This window comes from Rhea americana, unplaced genomic scaffold, assembly GCF_003343005.1.
Source record: "Rhea americana isolate MKP2758 unplaced genomic scaffold, rheAme1 scaffold_0, whole genome shotgun sequence".
Taxonomy (NCBI): Eukaryota; Metazoa; Chordata; class Aves; order Rheiformes; family Rheidae; genus Rhea; species Rhea americana.
Window position 1 is genome coordinate 20,186,466 of NW_028185037.1, and position 14,348 is coordinate 20,200,813.

The following is a 14,348-nucleotide window of genomic DNA, read 5'->3' on the forward strand; positions in this document are numbered from 1 at the left end:
GTGGCAGGAATGTGAACATCTGGTCCAACTCTAAATAGCCTCTTCTGTTCTATTTTTATATTTATGTATCATTTTTATTCTGCAGARCTTGTGCATGGCAGAAAGGGTGAGTTTACTCCTCAGTATTCAAGGCAAAGGTCTCTTCCTTCTCTGCTGTGAGAGATTTGGAAGATGTTTCACTCAAACACAGAATTTCTTTGTAGGCACAAAGGTTTCTTTGAACATGAGCAGTTGAGGGGACAGCGTCAATCACTGACAGTAATGTATGCAAGACTTGTAGGCATGCTGTACAGAAACAGGCTGCCTTGGAGAAATTAATACTGCAAAGGTGTTGATTATTGACACGTTCATTACCGAATTGACTTTACCTAAGTTTCTGAAGCCAATGTGACTTCCAGATCTATTTGTAGATTTCCAGTTGCCCACAGCGTGGCTGTCACTTTTGCATTTACTGTGGTTGACGCCTCAACATAGTATTTGCTGCATACTTAGATAAGTACCTTGCATACCAAAATTACTGCTGAATAAGAACAGTGAGTCATCAAGAACCCTGGAAAAGCAGAAAAAAAAGAACCTTGTCCTGGTACAGGCTTCATCATCACCATAGGCAGGTGAGTAGCAAAGAACTGAGATCTACAGCTACAGAAAAGACAACAGTTTTCACATAGTGATGGACAATATAATTTGATCCAGCAACTTCTGAAAGAATTTATGGAAATGTGCATTTTATTAAAATCACCACTGAAGGAGGAAATGAATTGCTTAGGGGGCTTTCTGACTAGTGGAATTGGCTGTGCCTATTACAAATGGGATACAACCAGAAAAGAGAAAACAGAGACTGACTACCCAAAATATTTACAGATTCTGAAGTCTGTTAGGCTGTGGAAAAGTCATGTCAGGAGAAAAGACTCCATATAGTTTGAAATATTTAATATAGAGATGAATTAAATGTTTTGGTTTACCTTCCTGGCTTCTCTGTGTTGATTGTTTGAGCAGCAGGACCTAGCTTTTATCTCCTTTGAATTGATTGATGTATACACATTCTTTATATTTAGAAAAGCTTGGGTGGGCTTCTCCCCAGCTCCTTCTGGTTTTCTCCTCCTTCAGGACACATGAACACACTCACCCTCCAGATACTTCCAGAACTACCAGAGTGCATTCTGTTCTAACCTATTTTTACTGGCCTCTGTTCCCATCATTTTTTACCTTACCACCTCCCAATAATGGAAAGAATTTTTTCCATTTAGCATACTGCTCCAGTTTCCCGTTTTTCAGGTGAGGAATAGGGAGATTTACCAAAGCCATGCAGAAAGTCTGTGGCAGGTGAGGTGTCCAGCTGAAGCTTTAGCCAAAGATGGACATACATCATCTCGCCTGTGATACACTGCCTCCACTTTTGCATCTCTAACAAACCTATTTTAGTGGTCCAAGACCTGAATACTCCAACATATTCCCTGAATACTCCAGCTGYAGATGCAACATCAGAATCTACATAGCACAAATTAGGGCAAAGTAAGCTTGCCTGCTGTCAAGCAAGTGGATGAGCAGCATCTTTCCTCCTCTCCATCCCCAGGCTGGAAGTGTCAGGTTATCTCACCAAACTCAGGCACTGGCTGGACTAATTAGCAATAAAGGATTTGGGTGCTAAGTATTGTTATTACCATATCTGACTGTGTTGTTATCAAAGTAAAAGCATAGCAATATGTTAAACCTCAACTAATTCAATTACATTTAGCTGCGCRAAAGTCTCTCAGAGCCATTTTCCCAAAAATAAAATCCAGCCTGTGTATACACACAAAGCTAAACTATTTATTTGAAAAGAAGATTATAGTTTTACTTGTAGAGATCAAGCAGGATATATACTCTAGTGAAAACCTTTCCTGAGAAACTCAGGGAGTCAGGGCAAAGGCAGTACCACCTCATGGAGAGAATTTCCCACTGCCTCATATTATCACTTATTTTGGAACTGGAGGAGGGAGAGAAAATGAACCTTTAATAACTGCCCCGATCTAAAATCAATTTCAGTGCTCAAGACAGCTAGTAAACACACAGTATGCTTTAAAAAAAAGGATTGATGCTGAGGAAAGTGAGGTGCACATTTTCCTGCTGTTGAAGTCAAATAAGGTTTTTAAATAGCTTCCATTCTCAGGGGTGCGTAAGTGGCTACGGTTTCAAGAGCATTCCTCTGACTCAAGAAAAGGGATTTGATTCTCAGCTCAGTTACACACACTGAAATCAGGAGTAACCCACTGAGAACTGACTGGTGTACATTAGTTATGAGCAAAGAATGTAACAAAGACTTTGCATAAAAATATCTAACAAGGACATAAATTATGATGATTTACATTTTTGGGCCAGRAGTCGAGAGTCCTTTTAAAACTGCAATTGATTGATGAAGCCTCACAGCATCCCTGTGATTCAGTAAATACAATACTCAGGCTGCAGATGGTTGCTCTGAAGCACAGAGTGGTTACATGGTTACAAGCCCAACAAATGAATTAGTGACAGAGCCTGAACCAAACCCRGGTCACTATACCCTAACTATCATGCAGCAGTGCTTTGGGACAGTGTTTTTTCCTGATGCTTGCATCATACAACTTAAGATTATAATAATAACAAAAGACAGTGAAGAAGGATTTCTGCAATTTCACCTTTCTTGACTACCAAAAATGATGGCTTAGCATTGTCATGGTGCTACTGCCTTTATCCTTGCTTGGTGTGACATTTAGATGCATCATCAGTCCATGACCYATGGCTCTGCTTAGCAATCCATACCCCAGCCAGCTCTGTGAGGCAGACAGTGGGAGTTAAAAAAAAACCTGCTGTATAGTAAGCTTAGAGATGCTCTCTTGCTCATCAAGTTCATTAAGACAATTTTGAAGGACTAAGAATAGGCTTCTGTTTTGCTAGGAATGCCTGCCACTTATGGCTTACAAGCTATGTGCACAGGACAGATGGGACTAGTACTAGGGGTAGAAAACACAAGGTGAGTGAAGAGTGTGATAGTGTTGTTTGTCATGCACAACATATTCATCTGGAGAATCTGACCTAGCTAGAAAAAAATAAATAAATAAAGGAAAAGAAAGTGTGTGGGAGCGAGGAAGGAAGAGGACAGCAAAACTGGGGGCAGCTGCATGTTGAAGCTAAGGTAAGGGGCAGGGAGAGATCAGCCTGGTGCAATCAGCCTTTTGACACTGGTCAGAAAAATTCCAGTCAGAGCTGCAGAAAATGTTTATCATTGTCCACTTCAGCTGCGTCTGCAGCTTTCTGGAATCTCTGGCTGAATCCTCTCAGCGGTTTTTCTTAAAGGAAAGAAACTACAGAAGGAAACAGACAGCACCCAAGTTTTAGTTTTCCCAGAGGGCCAGATGGTCTGCCTGGCAATGTTCAAAATCTGGGGAATTATTGGGAATCTTCTTCCATGTTCAGTGAAGCCACCAGTGTACTGGCGGTATAACCTGGTCTCTCAGACACACAAGGTGTGTTTCTAAAGTACCATGCCTTGAATATTTTTGRGCACAGTTCTTATTAAGACTTTGGTCATGCATAGGCATGATGGCAGTGCAGAGAGTTTTGCTTCTGTTTGTGTGCTAAGCTGATGGCATGAAATAAGAAAGAGCCAGGGCTCCACCAATGCCTCAGCTTTCTGATCCCAGCCTCTTCCAAGTACTGCTGGAGATTGCCCRTGTGATCTGAGATATCTGAGGGACATTAGCCCTAACGCATCTTCAAATAATCATTCCCTCCTTTCCCCTGAACAGACTGCTCAGGGCAGACTAGCCCTGGGAGGGAAATCTGRTGCTTAGTAGAATTCTCTCATGATTAAATTTTTGTCTACAGTAAGTGCATTTCTCTACGGCTGCACTAAAGTGAGTAGCAAAGCATCTTTGCATGTATGCACAGACACTTGCGAAGTTCTGCTGTGCACCAGTTTAGCAGTTTCACCCGTAAGCAAAGCAAGCTGTCTTATTAAAACTCATAGCTTTAGCCATACAATCACACTGCTTTGGGGGCTTTGTGCCAGCATAGCTAGACAGTCACACTTCACACCTYCTCCATCCCCTGGGCTATGTCACTAGGCCAGCAAGAGTCAGTGGTTAGTGCAGGCCAAGCAGGGTGGCTGGAGCTGCAGCTGGAGGTGGCCCTGGTTCTGCACTGTGTGCACTCATGGTGCTGCTGAGCTCTCATTGAACTTGTTCTGAAGCCACTTTAAATAATGGGCACCAGRTATGGAACAAAAGTCTGTGAGAAAATGGCAAATTACTGATCTGCTGAGTCAGCCAGTGGAGATGGGGAAAGATGGGGCTATGCTTTTTGGTTTTCTTAGGAGATCATGCCTTGGCAGGGTTAGTAATTTTGGGCAGATTGAAAAGTCCTCTTCAGCAAGTTGAAAAGGCCTGTTCTGGGCAGACTGAAAAGACAGAAAGCTGAGCCCTTGATGTAAAACTGCTTGACGGCTTCATAAGGCCACTTAGTATCAAACTCATCCTCTTAGCAACTGTATGAAGAGCAGGGCATATGATTGAATGTTTTTCGTATAAATGTTGTGAAATAAAACACACTCCATTTCCTGCTGCAGCTTTCCTTCAACAGTAAATGTCAGGTATGCAAGATAAAACAGTGGCTAAAATCCACTCCAGATTGCTGCATCTCCTGCATTGCAAATGTGCAAAGAGCTGCCTCTCCACAAGCTACACAAGACTGAATTACTAAGTAAAACAGAAGATTGATGCACTACTAATAGTTGAGGCTTCTTATAGCAGTCTCATCTGTTATCACATCCTCCTCCACAGTCCAACTACTACTCCCACTTCTCAGTTACTTTAGCCCTTGTGCTCTACTTATCTTACTCTTCCTCTCCTGAGTCCATGCCTACTTCCATGCCTCGCATCTTCCTTTGCTCAGTTTGCTTGCTGAACTCCCCATCCCACCAACTCATGCAAGTCCTCACTGAAAGTCACTTCTGGCATGACACACAAAATCCAAAAGCTCATGATGCCCTTCATGATGCCACTATAGGTTTGTGTTCCTGGCTCTGCACAGGCTGGCTGCATGGTTAGTACAACTCTGTGCACTTCTCTGGGTCTTGGCATCTCTGCATGGTGAAGGAACAACCAATAATCTGATGCCATACTCAGATCTTGTGAAAGCTAGATGCTTGACTTTCTATGTGTCTTGAGGTCTAGTCAATCAAAAGTCTGGATTTGGAAGAAATGTCTGGTTTCACTGGGAGTGTGCATGACTAGAGATTGAGAATAAATGAAAAGAAATTTTGGATTTAGCTCAAAGAATCTTTTATTACTATGTCATTAAATAGCTCCTAGCACAACTTGTGTAGCTAAGGAATGGATCAGGAGCTCTAGGCCAGGCCTGGAGCTTAAGTGAGTGACTTCAGGTAGAAGGAAAAAKTTAATCCTATGCAATATCACTACTAACTGCCAGGCTGTCATGATGCCTTAGAGTAAAGGAGAGGGAATGATTACAGAAGGCGAGCAGGAGCATCAAAACAGCACTTTTATTTCTTAAAACCTTTCTGTAGCCTGGCAGAGCAAATGACAACAGAAGTTAAAGCAGCACTTTCTAGTTTTCAGTTCTTTATTTTCACAAGACTCTTCCCTGGAACTGCAGTTAGGATATTTATTTCACTGCCTTGTGCTTTTTCAACACAGAACATCAAACAGCTTGATAATAGATAGGAAAACATGGTTCCTATATCCATATAAATACAACAGAGTGCATCCCTATCTAAGACTAGACCTAGATATTTGTGATGCTCATAGCCACTACTACTGACTAGCTGAATGCCTCACATTAATGTATTTCTCCTTGCATCATTCAAGTAAAGAGGAAACACTGTATTACTAACCTCGTTTTATGGCACGAGAACAAGATCTTAGAGAAATTACAGGATTCTCTACTTGCTCTATTCAGCCCTGCGGAGGCCACATCTTGAGTAATGCATCCAGTTCTGGGCTCCCCAGCACAAGAGAGATATAGAGCTACTGGAGAGAGTCCAGCGTAGGGCTACGAGGATGATCAGAGGGCTGGAGCACCTGCCCTATGAGGAACACCTGTGACAGCTGGGCCTGTTTAGCCTGGGGAAGAGAAGACTGAGGGGGGATCTGATCAATGTGTACAAGTACCTGAAGGGAGGCTGTCAAGGGGACGGGAACAAACTCTTTTCAGTTGTCCTGTGTGACAGGACAAGAGGCAATGGGTAGAAATTGAAGCACAGGAAGTTTGGCCTGAATGTGAGGGGGAATTTCTTCCCTGTGAGAGTGACAGAGCCTGGAAGAGGTTTCCCAGAGAGGTTGTGGAGTCTCCTTCTCTGGAGATCTTCAAGGCCTGCCTGGATGTGACCCTGTCTCACGTGTTCTAGATGACCCTGCTTGAGCAGGGAGGTTGGACTAGATGATCTCCAGAGGTCCCTTCCAACCTTATCCATTCTGTGAATCTGTGATTCTCCAGGATCACACACAAAATCTGTGCAGGTTGGAAACCTCAACTAAAAGTCGTGGAGACATAAAGGCTATGAACACTTGCCAAGTTTGCCTCCCTGTGTGCCTGTCTCTAATACCTATGGGGGCAAGATTTCCCTAAGACTGTTCGCTAACCAATCACACAAATGAGCTATTAAAACACTATATGACAACCTGTTTCACCCTGATATCTGCTGGAAGGACAACACAGCTAGTCACAAGCAGTCCAGGAGGCTCCTGCAATGCATCAGTGATAATTTCTTGACACAGGTGGTGGAGGAGCCTACAAGGAAGGGTGTCCTGCTGGACCTTGTCCTAACCAACAAAGAGGGACTGGTTGGAGATGCGAAGGTTGAGGGCAGCCTTGGCTTCAGTGACCATGAGATGGTGGAGTTCAGGATCCTGCAGGAAAGAAGTAAGGCAATAAGCAGGATTGCAACCCTGGACTTCAGGAGAGCGGACTTTGGTCTCTTCAGAGACCTACTTGGAGCAATCCCATGGGTTAAAGCCCTAGAAGGAAGGGGGGTTCAGGAGAGCTGGCTGGTATTCAAGCATCACTTCCGCCAAGCTCGAGAGCGGTGCTTTCCAAGGAGAAAGAAGTCCAGCAAACGGGGCAGGAGATCAGCATGGATGAGCAAGCAGCTCCTGGCAATACTTCAACAGAAGAAAGTACACAGACTGTGGAAGAGGAGACAGGCTATTTGGGAGGATTGTAGGAATGTAGTCAGAGTATGCAGAGATGCAATGAAGAAGGCTAAGGCCCAGCTGGAATTAAGTCTGGTAAGGGATGTTAAGGACAACAAGAAGGGCTTCTCCAAATACATCAGCAGCAAGAGGAGGACTAGGGAAAATGTGGGCCCACTACTGAATGGGGCGGAGGCCATGGTGATGAAGGATACGGAGAAGGCAGAATTACTGAATGCCTTCTTTGCTTCAGTCTTCACTGCTAAGGGCAGCCCCCAGGAATCCTGCAGCCTGGATGTGAAGGAGAAAGTCTGGAGAAGGGAAGACTTTCCTTTCATTGAGGAGGATGCGTTTAGAGACCTTCTGGGCAGGCTAGACAACCACAAATCCATGGGCCCAGATGGGATGCACCCACAAGTGCTGATGGAGCTGGCGGATGTTGTTGCCAGGCCACTCTCCATCATCTTTGAAAGGTCTTGGAGAACTGGAGAGGTGCCTAAGCACTGGAAGAAAGCCAATGTCTCTCCAATCTTTAAGAAGGGCAAGAAGGACGACCCAGGCAACCACAGGCCAGTCAGCCTCACCTCCATCCCTGCAAAGGTGATGGAACAGCTCATTCTGGATGTCATCTCCAGACATCATATGGAGGAAAAGAAGGTGATCAGGAGYAGCCAGCATGGATTCACCAAGGGGAAATCCTGCTTGACCAACCTGATAGCCTTCTAGGATGGAGTGACTGGCTGGGTAGATTAGGGGAGAGCAGTGGACATTGTGTACCTTGACTTCAGCAAGGCTTTTGACACTGTCTCCCATAACATGCTCCTAGAGAAGMTCTGGAAGTGTGGGTTAGACAAGTGGACAGTGAGGTGGATTGAGAAGTGGCTGAAAGGAAGCGCTCAGAGGGTCGTCATCAGTGGCATGGAGTCTAGTTGGAGGCCTGTGGCTAGTAGCGTCCCCCAGGGCTCAGTGCTGGGTCCCATTTTCAGCACTTTCAGCACAGGTCRTAGATGTTCTTCTTGATAAGACAAAACTCATTTCCAGAAAAAGTCTGTAAAATCTGGTGCTAACACAAGGTACATAAAGCAAGAGTTTGTCAACCCTTAAACATAGCAAGTCTTCCTATAGCACTGTGCCCATCCAAGTGCTAAATGAACATCAAATAGTGAGCAACTAACCTCCCTGCAAAGTCAGTGAATGTTCTTAAACCAACTTTTCAAATTTGTACACCAGCATTTCTGCCCCAGTGAAGCCAGTGATAAAATTTTCACTGGGAAGACATTCTCAGTAKGGCCAAAATTTCACTTAGAGAGTTTAGTCAATTTATATGAAGCCCATAGACTTAATCAAAGGCTAAAACAAAAGCAGAACTCAGATGACCTATGTAGAACAAGGTGCTTTGGTGCTGGAATGGTTTGCAATTGCACTGCTTCAGGACTTCTACTCTGCTTCTGGTATCAAAGGGATTGTGTAATCCCATTTTGTTTTCTCTGTAGTTGCTAGCCTCCCACAATAAAAATGTCTTTTTTTATTATTTATTTAGAGAGTCAAAGATTCAGTGTGCCTGCTTTTCTTCTTGTGGGAATTTGATCAAATTTAACCTTACAAATGCAGAAATAATTCCACTCAGAAGAGAATGCAGAGACATTATTGTGTATGTGATATCCAGTGTTTGGTTCAGCACTGCAAGAAATGTAGGCTCCATTTTCCAGCACTGAGTCTTCTTCCTTGAATTAAATAAACACACAAAATCTTTTTACAAAACTTTTCATCTTCTCCCTATTAGAAGGTTTTCCAGCCATCTCTGACTCCAGGTCATGTCCTTCTAGTGTCTTGTCAGCTTTCAGATAGTCTCACCTTTTCATATCTATTTTCCTTTTTACTTGCTCATTATCTCTATCTTTCATTCTCAGCAATCTAGTCGTCGGTTTAGGTAAATGTCAACTTTTCTCTCCACAGGCATGAAATGATATTTTAACATTTATGCTCTTCCTTTGCCTCAACTTCATAATTAAGATGATCAAATTAGCTATTTCATTAAAGTCAATGGCCATACTGCTAACAGAACTCCTCTTTTAGTTTAATTTAATATCAGCACACAGAGCAATAAATGTGCCCAACACTTGACATATGCCAACGTCAGTTAGAATAAAACGCCAGTTAGCACTGAACCTAACTGACGTCATTTGGTACAACTGAGATGAAAAGGGATGTTTTACGCCAGTTGCTGTAATTCAAGTATCCAAGACTCAGCAATATCACACATCTTGTCTTAGCTTCTGTCCAACCATCTGCATTCAGCCCAACAGCCAACTCACAGAGATTGTTTTAACTTATCTTCATACCTTCCTGGTCCCAGTAGTAGCCCTTAGTCTGCCTGCTCATATTGTTAATTAAACAAATTTAAGATTGTCAATAGTCATCTGGTCCAGAATAGTCAGCATGCAGCACTACTCTGCCCAGGACCTTCATCCCCGTGAGACCTATCACAAGGGCCCCAGTATGAAACTTGGACAGGACAGCTCATAAAGAAATAATATATTGACTCTTGTGCTGCATTGGAATCCTCCAGTGCCTTGGAGAGCTCTATCAGGGTTATGGACATGCACCAGAAACAACTGTGCTGTAATGAGAGTGGGTYTGATCGGTGGCACGCATGTGCTAAAGATTTCCTTGAACAGTGAAATTAGCATACACAGAAAAAGAAGGTTTCCATTATTATTTAATTGTTATTTTATAATATGCCTTGAAAATGAACCACACAATACTGATATTAATAACTTAGCCTGTTTTCTGAGGGATTTGCTGTTCTTTTCTATCCAAGTGTGCCCCATAAAGAGTAAAGTTTGTTTTACACAGGCAAATCTGAATATTGATGAGGAACTTGGACCATGCTGGGTCCTGACTGTTCCAACTATGGGAAAGGGGAGCTAAAACAGAGAGTTGAGAAAGCCCCTGGACAGATAGATGTAGCATCATAGTGCRCTCAGGGGGATGGAAAACAACTATCCACATACTCTAAACCCATTTTTCAGCAGCATTAACAAACCTTGTCCCTCAGGGCTCTGACATCAGAAAAGTAGGCAGTGGGGACAGAGCCATTCTGCTGTGAGTGATAGTCAGGAGYTCTGCAGCGCTAGTCCCATCAAAGGCCATAATACTGTAACTGTAGAACCCTGGTATCTATGCAATCTCATCTGAAAAATTCTTCTTGGTGGTCTCATTCACTGCTGTACTAGTGTAAACTAGTCTGAGTTTACTGTGCCATTACATTGCAAACGGTACAGCCTATGGAGCAGATTTATTTGCCAACAACACGTACTGCAGTTTCGACTGAATGATAGGCACCACACAGGCGAGCGTGAGACTAAGGATGGTTCRTGCCCTAAAAGGGGGCTTTGCTCTGGGGTGCTYCCGAAGAGTTAAAATACCCTGGGTGCACCATGGCAAGAGTCACCACACCGTGGGGTTGCTGTAGCCCTTTAATGACCTCATGAGTGCTGAGCAAATCTAGTCAGCAAAGGGAAGTGATGCTGCAGACTCATACTGTAAGCATTTAGGTACTGTGGAACTTTGCACTGGGTTATCTGTTGAATATGCATACTGTTATCTGTTGACCATATTGTTGACCATCCTGTTGATCATCCTGTTGGTATCCATACTGTTATCAACAGAGACCATCTGTTCTATTGTGTAACTGTGGTCTGGCATTGATTGATTGGATAATGAACTAAGCATGGGAAGGATAAAAGAAAGTAAACTACATACCTCTGTGTGGGCTCGGACTCACCCTCAGCTGGTCTGCGGACCTGACAACCCACCCATCAGTAGGGATGCCCCTGATGCCAACTGCCAGGGAGAACCTGAATCATCTTGGCGCAGCTCGAGCATTGTAAGAAYAATCCAGGGAAAACGATACCAGAAGGTGATCCCATAAAGACAAGGAAAGCGCAAGGACGGTCATTGCAGTGTGCATCCAAGAACGGTCATTGTGCCRTGCATCTGTGGCTTAGCCAGAGAGCTCTAATATGGGTTTTCTATTTTTAGTTCTTTACTATGCTTTTTAGCTTTGCTGTACTTGTAGATTGTCTGGTGCTAACTGTTTAGTGTTGCCCAGTGTCCATCACCTGTGYAGAATTGCTTAGTTCTAATAAGTTCTTACACTTGACAGATGACGATCTCTCGAGTTCAGTGCAGCTGATCCCAGAACCTGAAAGAATCCAGAACGCCTCTCTAGTGGCACATCGCACTGGACATGATGGTTTGTACTTCTCCTGAAATGTCCTATATGGGAAACTTTTAATGCCATGAAAGTATTGGTAAATTGCAGAGGGGCAGTCATATTTGTGAGAGGTGGCATGAGCACTGCATATACACACCAAGAAGGCAGTCCAGGTTAGGACCAGGAGGTTTGGAGGGAAGGAAGAGCGCTTTGCTTTAATGAGAAATACTACAGACATGGAAACTATTCTATTTGTTAAATATGTCTCTGTTTGATTTCTTTACTTTTATGTTTTCATTTGACTTATCACAATGACATCTGTGCTTCTTGACTAAGAAATTTTGCAATTATAAGCAAAGATTATATCCCAATTATTTATTCTATAATAAGAACAGAACTTCATACAGAAAAGTATTRCTTCCGGTGTTTCAAATTTGCCCTTATTAAAGCTGAAGACATTATACTCAGATATTCTTAGGGGACAATCTACTCTCTCAGTAGAACTAGCCATAGGCTGGGGTGGGGCAAATGATGTGAATATTTATCTCAATATTAAAAATAATTGACTGCCATCACATTTAGGTTTCTTTGACTTGGCATGTGATGCAGAAAGAGAGATTGACACTGCTGAGTTGGCTCTGCTTGCAGAAGAGAAAGCTAAGGGAGGATTCAGTTGCTGTCTTAACTGCCTAATGGGAAGTTACGGAGATGATGGAACCAGATTCTTCTTAAAGGTGCGTGATAAAAGGATGAGAGCAATAGACATAAGTTGCCATAAGGAAAATTTCAACTTCCTTGGGGGAAAGTATTTCACAATGAAGTAGTTAAGCACTTGAACAGATTACCAGGAAAGGCAGTGGAATCTCCATCCTTAGAGATACTCAAAACTCAGCTGGACAAGGCCAAGAGCAACCTGACCTGACTTTGAAATTAGCCCTGCTTTGAGCAGGAGGTTAAGACTAGGGACCTCCAGAGGTCCCTTCTGATCTACATTAATCTCTGATTCTGAAATATATTTACAAGACAAGTTTATTGTCCAGAGCATTGAGACAAAGAGCAGTACTCTTCGTTTTATATGGCACAAAAGATGGATCTGGTGGCCTCTAGACCTGAGCTCACAAGTGTCTTCCACTTTTCAGTTGAAAAGCTACCAGATTCTTTGTGAATAACCAGTAGAGAGAGCTCTTAAAAGGGAATACGTAATGCTCTTTTAAAAGAGCCGAGAGGAACACCAAAATATATTTTAATCAATCAGTAAGCAGACTCAGAATTTGTTTTTACAACTGTTTCTTTCCAGAAGGCTTTACTCTGAGATTTCCTGCCATCCAATGATGGAAAAGACATAGTCCATGCAACATATGTGTCTTGTYAAAGCTGTTTGACCTTTGCCCATCATACATTTAGAGGAAATGGAGATTCGGTGGCAGGAATTAGTCAGTGAATGATTCCAATCGTAGCCTATTCATGGAAAGTTTGTAAACAGAAGAAAGAAAAGGTAGCATTTATCAGATAAATTATTGATTGCAAATTACTCTCCTACTTCTGACTGCCTATTTCCTGTACTCCATTACTGTTACCTTACCTTACAGCTTGGATGAAGGAAGGCTAATATATTAGCTAGGCTGCTATATTAACTGTCACTCAACAAATGAGCAAATCACTATATTTTCAAACTCAGTGAGCAAATCATTTTAAGCAGCCTTCAGAAACACACACATTGACTTCACATTGATGTAGATTTTGGCATGTCTGCAAATAGAACAGGCACTGTTTAATTTAAAGTTTGATTTTATATCACTTTGGTTATACTGATCAGAGATGTTCCTATTTAAGAAAAAGCTAAATTCTTCTTATTTAGCTTAAATCTACTCATCGATTCTGTAGGTCTCTATAATGGTCTAGTTAGACCAGTTAAGGCCTATATACCAAATAAATTCAGATTAAAAATATAAATAAGATTATTTTTATTTCATATGTAGCTGTTTTGTGAAAGCCATGATTATATAAGTACTTTAAATCTTAGAAATTCTCTTGCTCAGCCATCCCCAAAATGTGTTGAATAGTGCTAAGAGGCATGAAGTTGTACTCTTGGACACACAGGATGCATTGTAATCTGATAACAAAAGAAGACAACTCAAGAAAATTTCTTCATTGAAGACACAGTTCAGAAAAAACACTTACTTTTGAACTGCTTTCAGTTGAATTTACTCACAGGATCCTGGTTATTCAGTGCATAACAATGTTATTTAACAGGGATAGGACTACCTACCGTCCAAACATCAAGCTATATGAAGATGTCTCAAGATGAGCTCAAAAGAATTGCTGCAAATTTTTGATTATTTTGTAAAATCTGGGACTCTATATTCACAACTTTGCAAAATATTCTGAAAGGCTTTCTGTGCAGTTAGTATTACSATTTTGAGCCAGAAATGAAGAGTACTGTCAGACCTTACCTGATCCTCTTGAGCTGCATTTTTCATCTTGGGATCATTGGTGTCTTCCTCTCTTAGTTTCCTTTCTTCCATGTTCAGCTTCTCTTTCTTACAGCTAGATTCCTGCAGAGGTTCATTTCTTCACTTAAGAAAAGTTTCCCAGGTGTGATCCAAGTTTCTTTTAGCTTTAATTGCACCAACCTTGAAATTGGCTGAAAGTGGGTTCCTGAAAAAAAGAATAAGAGCAGGATCAGCATGAAGAAGAAGAGAAGATTGAGGATAAGAGAAGACTGAGCAGGGGAGATTATAAAGGACACTGTGTGTTCTACTGTGAACCTGCAAGTGAAAAATACTTCATAAATTCTGGATTCTGTGAAATGAATTTAGCTGGACATTAAGTGATTCAGAAAAAAGTGACATCCTGGAAAATACAGGCAAAAATCTCATCCATCTATTCAGAATGCTTACAGAAGGCTGAATACTGTTAATTTCTCTCTCTCTTTTTTTTCTTTTTTTTTTTTTCTTTTTTTTTTT